Source organism: Leptosomus discolor, unplaced genomic scaffold, assembly GCF_034619465.1.
Source record: "Leptosomus discolor isolate bLepDis1 unplaced genomic scaffold, bLepDis1.hap2 HAP2_SCAFFOLD_41, whole genome shotgun sequence".
NCBI classification, from domain to species: Eukaryota; Metazoa; Chordata; class Aves; order Leptosomiformes; family Leptosomidae; genus Leptosomus; species Leptosomus discolor.
In genome coordinates this window covers 535,818-548,636 of record NW_028237908.1, presented here as the reverse complement: position 1 = coordinate 548,636, position 12,819 = coordinate 535,818, and the positions used below count along the sequence as shown (strand labels likewise).

At 54.1% G+C, this 12,819-nt stretch overlaps 1 pseudogene; it reads right to left on the bottom strand.

Annotated features, from left to right (window-relative positions):
• Positions 1-8,876: 8,876 nt before the first annotated feature.
• Positions 8,877-9,812, bottom strand: LOC147412416 (olfactory receptor 14J1-like; annotated as a pseudogene).
• Between the last annotated feature and the right edge of the window lie 3,007 nt (positions 9,813-12,819).

Genomic DNA, 12,819 nt, shown 5'->3' with positions numbered 1-12,819 from the left:
CTCCTCTCAGCCTCCTCTTCACTAGGCTAAACAATCCCATTCCCTCAGGCACTCCTCATAGGACACGTTTTCCAGACCCCTCCCCAGCTCCCTTGCCCTTCTCTGGACCCGCTCCAGGGCCTCAACGACTTTCCTACACTGTGGGGCCCGAAACTGGACACAGTACTCAAGGTGTGACCTCACGGTACTGAGTACAGGGGCACAATTGTTCCCTGCCACCTTCCATGTGTCCTGTCTAGTGATAGGATGGGAAAAGGTTATTGTCATGGTCATTTCTTTTTCTGACAGCAGAAATGACACAGCTGGCAGTCAGTGTCGGTGCCCAGCTGAGGGAGGGAACATCAGTGAGTCCTTCAGCCTGTTTGACAGCAGGTTCCCCAGGGAAACCACATGGGAGCCCAGAGGGGGCAGAGAAAGGGCTGCCTTGGGCTGCTCCCCTGCTGCTGAGCTGGGCTGGGCTCCTGGGGTGGGGGGAGCTGCTGGCAAGCGGGCAGCGCTGCAGAGAGACAGCTCTGCCCAGGAGCAGCTCCTGTGCAAAGCGCAGCAGGGCTGAGGGCACTGCCTGTGGGCACCAAGAGGAGAGACGTGAGGCTGAGAGAGCTTAATGCCAGTCTGGAGGGGAGGAAGCTGAGAGTTTCCTGGAAAAGAAATCTTTACAGTCATCTACACGGTAAGTCTCTGGGATCAGGGCAATGCAGCTGGTGCTTCTGGAGGGCTATCCAAAACCTGGAACACCCCACAGCACAGAGAATCTTTCACGAGGATTCCAACAGTTTCTCTAGTGTAGAGGAGGAGGACGTGCTCCAGGTGAGGGACTCCCTGCTGCCCCACCAGATGCACCGGGCACGATGGCTGCCTTCTCTCAGGGACACCTGCGGGGTGTGAAGGTAGGTGTGCAGGCAGGGGTGCCCAGGGCTGCCCTTCAGAGCAGGGTCCCTGCCCCCCAGGGGCTGTGTGCCGCGGCAGGGACTCTGCTGCCTGCCAGGGTCAGCTCTCAGCCTGCCCAGGGAGCTCCCCACGGCACTGTGGGGCGACGCTGTGGGTGGAAGGAGTGACCCCCAACCAGGGAGGCTCTTTCTGCTGGTGGGAGGGAACTGCGTGGGTCAGGGCTGCTCCCAGCTCCAGATCACCCCCACAACATTTGCAGAGGCTCCTTCTGGAAACAGCACGTCAAGGAACTGTTCACCTGAAGGGAAGAAACCTGAGCTTTGAGTTTTGTCCTCTTGGTGTGCTGGGTGGGCAGGGAGAAATGGGAATTTATTTCTGCATTGTGCACCAGGCCTTGAGACCCCATTTGTTGTTGGGACTTGTCTGAGCTGCTCATTAGCCCCTGCCCACACAGAGATGCCCCTGGGCAGGGCCCTGCTGCCAGGAGGTGTCTGCAGGGCAGAGCTGTGGACGTGGCAGGTGGGATGGGGTCTGTGAGTGTGAGGAGGGAGGAGATGTGGGGAGAGAAAAACAGGTCCTGGCCCAGACAAGCTCCAGGAAGCAGAGACATGGGCAGGGAGGGGGAGAGAACTGCTCCCAGACACGCTGTGGGAGGGGGATTCAGGCATCTCCCTGCCATGCCCTGCAGTGCAGACGCCTTCCCTGGAGCAACCCCCTGGTCTCCTCACTCACCCAGCAGAGCCTCTGCCCTTAATGTCACGGGGATTTGGTCAGGAGTTGCCTTCCCAGCAACCTGAGCACCACAGAGGAGACACGCTCGAGTGTCCGACTGTGTCTCCCTCTCCTGGCTCCGCTGGCAGGGGGACTTTGGCATCTTCTCCCTGCTGCCCTTGTTCTTCCTGTTACACTCACCGGTGTGAGGGGATAAGGACTGAAGTGCAGCTGAGACACCAAGGCTGCATGTACTGTCGTTGTCCTGGTTTCGGCTGGGATAGAGCTATTTCTTCTTCATAGTACCAAGAACAGTGCTGTGTTTTGGATTCAGTACAGGATTTGGTATGAGCAGAATGCTGACAGTACAGTGATGTTATCAGCTGTTGCTAAGAAATCGAGGACTTTTCAACTTCCCATGTCTTACTAGTGTGCAGGTGCCCCAAAAGCTGGGAGGGAACACAACCAGAGCAATGGACCCATCTTGGCCAGTGGAATATTCCACATCGTACAGTGTCATGCTCAGGACATGGATGAGGGTTAGCTGGGGGTCTGGTTCTCTCCCTTTCCGTGATTGCGGTTTCAGAATTTTCTCCTCTGGGATCACTAACCAGGAATGGGCTGGGCCTCGGTCAGTGGGTGGTGGGCAACTGCATTGTACGTTACTCATATATATGCACTATTATTACCATTATGATTTAAATTTTGTTTTATTTCTATTATTCCATTGTTTTAATCTCAACCTATGAGTCTCCTTACCTTTACCCCTCAATTCTCTCCTGTTCCCTGAGGCAGGGGAGGGTGTGCGAGCAGCTGTCACTTGCCTCTCAGGACCAAGAGAGTGTCAGAAGAAGTGCAGCAGAAATGCCAAGGATTTCTGCCTTAAAAGCACTCCTCAGCTGTGATGGCACAACCAGAATAGAATACACAAACCAAAATTCCCTCAACTCGGCTCTGCTGTTGGATGAATCATGTCGGGAGCCACAAAGCTACAAAGATCTTTGATACCAGAAGTGGATTTAATCTCAGACCACTCTGTGTTCCTCTTGACCTCTCACTGGTGGTAAGACTCTGACTCCAGCAGAGCTCACAGCAGAATCTCCTGCTCTCTGGGACACCCTCAGCAAGCACCAACCAGAGCTCACAAAGTTCTTCCTGAAGAGGGAAGGGCAGTTTGGGGGATGTTCTATGAGAAATTGAATAGATCACACCCAGAGACGTCTGCCCGAACTTCTCACTGTCTTTACATTTTTGAACAGGTTCCTGTGCACAGAGGGACAAAATGTCCAATGCCAGCTCCATCAACCTGTTCCTCCTCATGGCGTTCACAAAGACACGGGAGCTGCAGCTCTTGACCTTTGGGCTCTTCCTGGGCATCTACCTGGCTGCCCTCCTGGGCAATGGACTCATCATCACTGCTGTAGCCTGTGACCCCCACCTCCACACCCCCATGTACTTCTTCCTCCTCAACCTCTCCCTTCTTGACCTGGGCTCCCTCTCCACCACTCTCCCCAAAGCCATGGCCAATTCCCTCTGGAACACCAGGGCCATCTCCTACTCGGGATGCGTTGCCCAAGTCTTCCTATTTCTCTTTCTCATTTCAACAGAGCTTTATCTTCTCACCGTCATGGCCTACGACCGCTACGTTGCCATCTGCAAACCCCTGCACTACGGGACACTCCTGGGCAGCAGAGCTTGTGTCCACATGGCAGCAGCTGCCTGGGGCAGTGGGTTTCTCAAGGCTGTGCTGCACACGGCCAGTACATTTTCACTGCCCCTCTGCCAAGGCAATTTTCTAAACCAATTCTTCTGTGAAATCCCCCAGATCCTCAAGCTCTCCTGCTCAGATGCCTACCTCAGGGAAGTTGATGTCATTGTTGCAAGTGTTTTTTTGCTTTTTGTTTGTTTTGTGTTCATTGTGGTGTCCTACATGCAGATCTTCAGGGCCGTGCTGAGGATCCCCTCAGAGCAGGGACGCCACAAAGCCTTTTCCACCTGCCTCCCTCACCTGGCCGTGGTTTCCCTGTTTCTCAGCACAATTTTTTTTGCCTACCTGAAGCCCCCCTCCACCTCTTCCCCATCTCTGGACCTGGTGATGGCAGTTCTGTACTCGGTGGTGCCTCCAGCAGTGAACCCCCTCATCTACAGCATGAGGAACCAGGAGCTCAAAGATGCCATCAGGAAACTGATCCAATGGCCCTTATTTCATCAACAATAATCTGCCTCCTTCTCTGCAGAGTGACCAGGGTTTAGCTCAGAGTTTGGGCCAGGCTCTGGAGTTTTTTTCCCTGGGAGAATCAGACTCCCAGGTAATTGCTTGGTTTCATGCCACTTCTCCCAAGGTGTCTGATCCTTGCTGAAGGCAAGACACTGTGTCACCTCTGACCCTTGTAATAACATCTCTGCAATAAAGGGGTATCTCCCCAGTTCAGTGCCTGAAGCCTGGGCTCTCCTTCTGCAGCTGCCACCAAGAACAATCCAAAGGAATGGGATGGTAAAACCATATTTTCTCCTTTTCTTCTCCCTGTGTTCAGGGGCAGAACCTCCCAGTAACACAGGGATCTTTTAAACACAATAACTTGACTGAAAAGATCTCTTCATGGAGTCCAGGAGCAGTGGAGATGGTAGATGAGCTCCTAGTCACCTTCTTGAGGGTACCACAGCTATGAAAGGGCCAATGGCAGATGTCAGTCCCTCTGGAAAGGAATCCGGAGGGATCAGGGGAGAATGGGGGCTTGCCACATGCCCTCGGGGGAGCAGTGAGTGAAGACTCAGACAGTGAAACACCCTCTAAGTCCCACCAGAGTAAACCACTAAATGCAGGTATCCAGAAACAAGGACTCTGCAGTGTTGTGGAAGCCAGTGGAGATGCAGCAGGCTCAGGGACAGAAGACTGGAGAGATGCATGAGCTGCTGAGGAGCTCAGGGCTCAGGTTTTGGTGCTGCCCTCGGGAGCGGGGCTGGCAAGGAGGCAAAATGGGGCAAAGGCAGTCGGGGCGGGAGATCACCTGCAGGATGAGTGCAGGAGAGCCAGAGACCGGCGCCTGCTTCCTCATGCCAATGGCGCCATCTTCAGCCCTGGTGCTGCTGGGGATCTTGAGCCCCTTCAGAGAGGCTGTGGCTGTGGGGCAAGTGCCCAAAACTCTGCAGCACCCTGTGGTGGGCACTGCTGTGGGGCCAATGCAATGGGAACAAAGCAGCCCCGTGCATCAGCCATTTCAATCTCTGGCCATAAAGGCAGCCCTGGGGAGGGACCTGTGCTGCACGGCCATCTCCTTCCTCCTGGTGGTCTCCGTGCCTGTATTAGGGCATGGCCAGCCCTGTGCAGTATCTCTTCTGGCCCACACCTTCCAGACCCCACAGCACAGCTCTCTGCCAACACATACATGGGATACAACTGAGGTTGTGCAGGGCCAGGCCGTGATGGTAGGATGCCAAATGGAGGGGTGTGGTGGGTTGACCCTGGCCAAAATGCCAGGTGCCCACCAAAGCCACTCTATCACTCCCCCCTCCTTAATTGGACAGGGGAGAGGAGAGGAAAAAAAATAACAACAGGCTTGTGGGGTTGAGATAAGGACAGGGAGATCACTCAACTTTTACCATCACGGGCAAAACAGACTCGACTAAAGGAAAAAAATAATTTATTATCAATTAACTCAGAGAGGAGTAATGAGAAACAAAACCAAATCTTAAAACACCTTCCCCCCACTGCTCCCTCTTTCCTGGGCTTAAATTTGATCCCGATTTTTCTCCCTTCTCCCCCGCAGCGGCACAAGGGGGGAAACAGGGAATGGGGGTTGGGGTCAGTTCATCACTTTTGTTGTTTTCTGCCGCTCCTTCCTCCTCAGGGGGAGGACTCCTCACACGTTTCCCCTGCTCCAATGTGGGGTGCCCCTCACAGGACAAAGTCCTCCATGACTTATCCAATGTGAGTCTTTCACATGGGTTCAGTTCTTCATGAACTGCTCCAGCGTGTGTCTCCTTCATGGGGTGCAGAACTTCAGGAACCAACTGCTCCAGCGTGAGCCCCCCCCCTACAGGGTCACTAGCAGCAAACCTGCTCCAGCGTGGGCTTCTCTCTCTCCGCGGGCCACAGGTCCTGCCAGGAGCCTCCTCCGGTGCAGGCTTCCCACGGATTCACAGCTTCCTTCAGGCATCCACCTACTCCGGCGTGGGGGCCCTCCACGGGGTGTAGGCAGTCATCTGCTCCACCGCCCACGGGCTGCAGGGGGACAGCCTGCCTCACCGTGGTCTTCACCACAGGCCGCAGGGGAATCGCTGCTCCGGCACCTGCAGCATCTCCTCCCCCTCCTTCTTCACTGACCTTGGTGTCTGCAGGATGATTCTCTCCCATATTCTCACTCCTCTCACTCGCTGCAATTCCTGCTGCGCAACAACTATTTCACTCTCTTAAATGAGTTATCACAGAGGTGAAAAATGCTGTTGCTGATGGGCTCGGCCTTGGCCAGCGGCGGGTCCGTCTTAAAGCCAGGTGGCATTTGCTATATCTGACATAGGGAAACTTCTAACAACTTCATACAGAAGCCACCCCTGTAACCCCCCCGCTACCAAAACCTTGCCATGCAGAACTGTTACATCCAGCTGCAGAAGGGAAGGCCTTGGAAACCTCATAGTGGCCTGCCAGTCCCTGTGGGGAGAGTTTCAGGAAGATGCAGCCACACTTGTAAATTTGGTGCTGTGCAGGAGAGTAATAGGCTAAGGTCAGAGGTTGAAATATTGACATTCTTGGCCAGAGATAAGGAAATAAGGTATCTCCAGAGCATGGGGTGCTTGAGGCTGTAAACAGAACATAAAGGTCCATGGACAGGCAAGGCTGTGTCTATGGCTGTGTCTGGAGAGCACGACACCTACAGCAGAGATGAAGCTGGGGCTGAAACTCAGGCCTGGCTTCAATGGCCTCCTGGGCTGATGGAGAGAGGTGTGGGTTGGAGGCCCCAGGGGAGGCTGGTCAGGGACAGGAAGGGCTGTGGATGCTCTCAGGGCTGTGCCCCTGCCCCATGGGATCCTACCTGCCAGTGCCCTCAACAGCCCAGGTTCTCATTCCCTGATACACAGGGACTATGCTCTGCTCCTCTCCTTCCCCACATCCCTCCAGATCTGAGAGAACACCATTTCCAGTCACTCCAAACAAGGCTGGCACTGGTCTTCCCATCCGTGACCAGCTCTTCCTCTTTTGGGAGTAGCAGGTCCAGGCCAGCATCAGACTGGGTGGCCCATCTGGCATCAAGAACTTCTCCACAAGCCCCCTGAGTCTTTGTGCCCTTGAGAACTGGTCCCGTGAATACCAAGGAGGTTGAGTCCCCCAGTAAGTCACGTTCTGCGATCCACAGACTTCCTCAGGTCATTTGTATGAGCCTTTCTCCATTCCTTACCCTGACGCCATGACCTCTAACTCTGTCCTGGGTCTGTCTGGGATGGAGTTAATTTTCTTCACAGTCACACTTATGGTGCTGTGCTATGGCTCTGTTAATGACACAGCGCTGACAACACACCAGTGTTCTGGTTACTGCTGAGCAGTCCCAGCAGAGCATTAAGCTTTCTTGTTCTCACCCTCTTCCCCCACAGTAAGTGGGCTCGGGTAGGCAAAAAGCTGGGACAGCTGACCCAAAATGACCAGAAGGATATTGCATACCATAGGACATCATGCTCACCAATCAATCTCAGGGAAAGGGGGATGAAAAGAGGACATTTGTGGTCCTGGTGTTTGTCTCCCCATGGCACTAATACCTGTGATGAAGCCCCTGCTTTCCTGGAAATGGTTAAACAGCTGCTTGCCCATGGGAAGTAGGGAATGAATTCTTCATCTTGCTTTGCTTGCACACACAGATTTTGCTTCACCTCTTAAGCTGTCTTTGTCTTCACCCAAGAGTTTTACTGATTTGTCACTTCTGATTCTCCCCCATCCTGCTGGGGGTGTAAGGAGGGAGTGAGCAATTGATTCTGGGTGTTTAGCTGAGCATGAGCCAGCAGTGCACTTTGATGGCAAAGGCCAACAGTGTCCAGAGGCAGGGCAGAGATTAGGCCCCTCTCTTCTGCACCATTGGTGTCTGCTTCCTTCAGCACAATGCCTGGCTCTGCCCTGGGAGCACCCTTTGGCTGCCCCCACCCTGTCCACACACCACTTAGCTCTACTTGCATTTTCCTCTCCTGGGCTCTTTCCAGCCCACCTCAGCCCCTCCTCACCTCTCCCCACCTGCCCTCACCTTTTCCCTGCCCTGTCCAGCACAGCAGCCCAGTCTGGACTGGCCCCATAAAATTGTCCACCACAGGGTGCTGCAGAGCTCTGGGCACTCCCCCCAACAGCCCCAGCCCCACTGACGGGGACAGGAACTCTTTGGGGACAGACAGGGTGGTTCAGGATTCCCTTCAGCTCCAGGGCTCAGGTGAGACATGAGGAGATGGAGGCCATCATCCCCCTTTGTCTGCTGCTCTTGTCTCCAGCAGATCCTTATAGCCCACTGACAGCAGCCCCAGTGGGCCAGCCCTTCTCCTCAGCACAAGACTCCGAGCCCGGCGGCTCCCCAGACTGCTCCTGCAGCCCCAGTGACAGAGCAGCCTGCCCCAACCTGCTGAGTGGAGAAATCAGTCTCTTTTTAACATTTATTGCCCTCATAATTACAGAATTCCTCCTTTTCTCTTGTCCAGGGTTGTCCCTGCCCTCAGAGAGCCTTTCCACAGAGAAGTGTGTCCCTGCTGGCCTGGATGGCTGATCCTGCGCCCTCCACATGCTCCCCACATGGCCTCAATTTGTGGTGCTGCTCTGCAGGGTGAGGGGTTTCAGGGGTCCGAAAGCCATGGGAAGACAGTCCCAGGTCAATCCCTGTCAATCATGGACAATCTCCAGGGTCACTGGGCACCCACAGGTCAAGTTTCAGCACCGGCACTTTCCTAACACATCACCCCGTACACTCCTCCCCTGAGCCCATGAAGAACCCAAGCACAGCAGCGCAGCCTCATGGTGGGTATTTCTTCAGCCTGTTCCTAATTGCAGCTTTGGAAGAAGACCTCCAACCTCTCGACATGAGCACTGAGGAAATGCCCTTTTATTACAGAGATACAGCACAGCAGACCAGCTCTACCGTTGTGCCAATCACAGGTCCAAAGGCCTCTGGGTCAGACAGGCTGGGTTCCTGATTTTGGAGAAGTGGAGTGGCTTCAGACATTCCTGAGCAAAGAGAGTTCTCCTGGGTGAAATGCCCAAAGCACAGGAGGTTGCTGAGATAAAGGGAAATCACTTGTGAAAAGCCATGGGCAGCTCATTGCTGCTGACAGACAAGTGATTGAAAATGTTTCCTCAGGGCACCCTTGAGCTCCTGGTTCCTCATGCTGTAGATGAGGGGGTTGACTGCTGGAGGAACCACTGAGTATAGAAATGACACCACAATATCCAGGGATGGGGAGGAGATGGAGGGGGGCTTTAGGTAGGCAAACATGGCGGTGCTGACAAGCAAGGAGACCACGGCCAGGTGAGGGAGGCAGGTGGAAAAGGCTTTGTGGCGTCCCTGCTCTGAGGGGATTCTCAGCACGGCCCTGAAGATCTGCACGTAGGACAGCACAATGAACACAAAACACCCAAAGGCTAAACAGACACTAACCACAAGAAGTCCATCTTCACTCTTGTAGCAGTGCGAGCAGGAGAGCTTGAGGATCTGTGGAACTTCACAGAAGAACTGGTCCACAGCATTGCCCTGGCAGAGGGGCAGTTAAAATGTATTGGCCGTGTGCAGCACAGCATTGAGAAACCCAGTGCCCCAGGCAGCTGCTGCCATGTGGACACAAGCTCTGCTGCCCAGGAGGGTCCCGTAGTGCAGGGGTTTGCAGATGGCAACGTAGCGGTCGTAGGCCATGACGGTGAGAAGATAAAGCTCTGTTGAAATGAGAAAGAGAAATAGAAAGACTTGGGCAACACATCCCGAGTAGGAGATGGCCCTGGTGTTCCAGAGGGAATTGGCCATGGCTTTGGGGAGAGTGATGGAGAGGGAGCCCAGGTCAAGGAGGGAGAGGTTGAGGAGGAAGAAGTACATGGGGGTGTGGAGGTGGGGGTCACAAACTACAGTGGTGATGATGAGTCCGTTGCCCAGGAGGGCAGCCAGGTAGATGCCCAGGAAGAGCCCGACGGTCAAGACCTGCAGCTCCCGCGTGTCTGCAAATGCCGTGAGGAGGAAGTGGGTGATGCAGCTGCTGTTGGACATTATTTCACTGCAGGAATGAGAGACTGTTGAAAGAGGAGAAGACATTGACAAGCGATGACAGATTTTTCTGAGCCAGTCTCATGACATTTCTCACTGATACCCGCCACAATGACTTCTATTACTTTTGGGGGAACTTCTTTCATTTCCTTTTTGTGAGGTCAGGATTGATGAGCAGAGGCTCTGCCCATGGGCTCCAGAGAAGTCAGACCTGTGCTATTGCAGTGGTGTCAAACAGCCCGTGCATTCGGTAGGTGTTCCTGGCAATGGCTGCCTTCAGTCCAGTGAGAGGTATTTGCCTCAGTGACCGTGTGACAATTGTCCCTATTTATTGCAGTGCGCTGGAGTCAGCACCCAGACCAGCTGTGTCTGAGAGGGAAGAGCCCAGGGAGGGACCCAGCCCTTCCAACTCTGCTCTCCTGAACGACAAATCTGGGTCGGAATCACTCACGGAGGACACAGAAACTTTCTGACAGCCATTTTCCATCTCCAGGCTCTCTCCAGACATGCTAACAGCAGCATGCCTGTGGGGGAGAATGGGGCTGTCACCTCCTCCCATCCTCCCCTGCTAAAGTGCCTCCAGCATGGGGGAAGGGGATTTCAAGCTCCTCACCCTAGGGAGATGCTCAGTTGCTTGAAAGACAGTGCCCAGCATCTCCTGAAGGGAGACTCAACCTGTTTCCAAGTCACACACTGCATTGCCCAGAGGCCCCCAGGAACAGTGTCTCAAATGAATCTGAGATACTTCAACAATCACCCCAAACCCCAGGGCTTTGAAAAGCAAGAAAAAGAACAGCTGGAATAGGAGAAAAAAATGCAGAGCAGTACCCTGGTCATTCTGCAAATAATGAACAGGAGAGGAAGACAGCTGGCACTCGGGAAAGCCTTCTCCTTACACAGCAGAGCACAGCACCTCCACGTTGGTGACACCTCAGGCCGGTTGCTCTCAGTCCCTTTTCTCAGCTGAAGGAAAAGATTTATGTGTCAGGAGAGAAACATCTTTGCTGGCGTTCTGTCCTTCCACCCAGAGCTTCTCCCCACATCTCCAAGAGGAGTTCGTGAAGCAGGATGAGTTCTGACTCTGGCTGATGACAGAGTTCCTGCCCCTGGTCAGAGCCCCCCTGGGTGAAGAGGCACTGCTTGGAAGGACAGCCCTGGGCAACCTATACTGCACAACACATTCACACCCTCAAGCCATCACCACCGGGTTTCACAACCCACAGCCATCCCCACCAGAAGGCAACCGTCATGCCCTGTCCCTCTCACACTGCACTAGGGAAGCCCTGCTCTGCAGCCCGTCTTCCTCTTCTACATCACAGACAGATCCCAGAGGTTGTAAACATCCAGGAGATCCTGCAAGGAGCCACCATCACATTTCCCTGCACCCAGAGACTTACTGTGTCAGAGGCTGGGAAGAGTTCTCCTCCAGTGAGCTCTCAGCCATCCTCCCACTCTCCCCTGCCTTTTACCTCTCTCTGCCCCGCTCCTTTCTGCTTGGTGCCCACAGGCAGCCCCCTCAGCCCTGCTGCTATTTGCAGAGCAGCTGCTGCTGGGCAGAGCTGTCTCCCTGCAGCTCTGCCTGCTTGCTAGGAGCTCTCTCTGTCCCAGGAGCCCAGCCCAGATCAGCAGCACAGCAACAGCCCAACAACTTTTTAATGATATCTCTGGCTATTTTGGTGCCGAGGCTGTGAAACTCAGACACTGAGGGGAAGCTGAGGAAACCTCTGGAGGAGTCAAAGTTAGATGTAAACTCCAAATTTTCTTGGAGCACTAATGGGTTCCACTGAGGGACGTTACTGACAAAGCCTCCCTGGGGGCTGTTAAAGGAGAAACCTGGAGGCAGTGAGGACAGGTAGGCAAAGGCAAGGTGAAGGGGGCTCTGATGCTGAGTAACCCTTGGTGTGCTTCATCAAGCCAAAAGAATGCTCTGACTCCCCAGCCCCTGCAAGGCAGACCCTGTCCCTCACCCATTCCTCGGGGTTCTTCCTGGGGCAGGGTGATGTGGGGATGTGCAGTGCCAAGGGCAGGGCCAAGGTCCTCTGCTTCTGGGGTTGTTCTGAGTGGGCTGAGGAGGCACTGAGGTGCTGGTGCCATAAGGTGAAGGGGTCTTCTGGTAGGCCTTGGGGGCTGAGACAACAGCCCTAGCCAAGGGGAGAAAGACCTCAGCTCTCTTGGGGGCTTTTTGTCTTGCCAGAGCCCTTGAGCGTCTCCACCACAGGATGTCCTACAGTGTCCCACACCCGCGCTTGCCATTGCACTGTGCAGATCAGACTGTGCCCAGGAGAGGCCTGAGCAACGCCTGAGGGACATGTTCTCCCTTCCCAGAGGCTGGAGGTCAGGACCTGTAGCCTTCATGGAACACCCCCAGGTTTCCTCAGCATCAGAGCCACCTTTCCCTTGCCTTTGCCTGCTTGGGACGAAGGGAGCTCCTGGCAAGAGGGCAGTGCTGCCAAGAGCTCTGCAGTGTCCCTCTCCTCCCAGAATCACAGAACCAAGGAGGCTGGAAGGCAGTCAGCTGACGCATTTTCTGGGCTTCCCCTTCATGCTTGGTTTTAGTCAAGACCTCCTTTCTCACCCATGCCAGCCTCCTGCCATCTTTATGAGATTTCCAGCATATCAAGGTGGACTATTCTGTATTGTGAAGAGGAGATCCTTGAGCATCAAACAGCTCTCTGCTCCCGTCTTTTCTGCAGGGCTGTAGCCCATGGGTTCTTCTAAGAGGGTCTCTCAGCAGGCGAAAGTCTGATATTTTGTAGCCCTGCTCTTTGCCTTCTTCCCCTTTCTCTGGATTGTCCATTCTACCTTCTCACCCTGGATTTTTCCATTCCTCACCAGTTTTTCCTTGTTTGTAAATGTTTTGGATTAACCCCAGCAAGGAATCAGGCACCACCCTGCAGCTTGCACACCTCCCTCCTCCAACCTCAGTGGGACAAGGGAAGAGGAAAAAAGAGAGTAAATGCAAGAATACTTGGGAGATAAAATGGTCATATGAGTTCATTGGCCTGTTTTC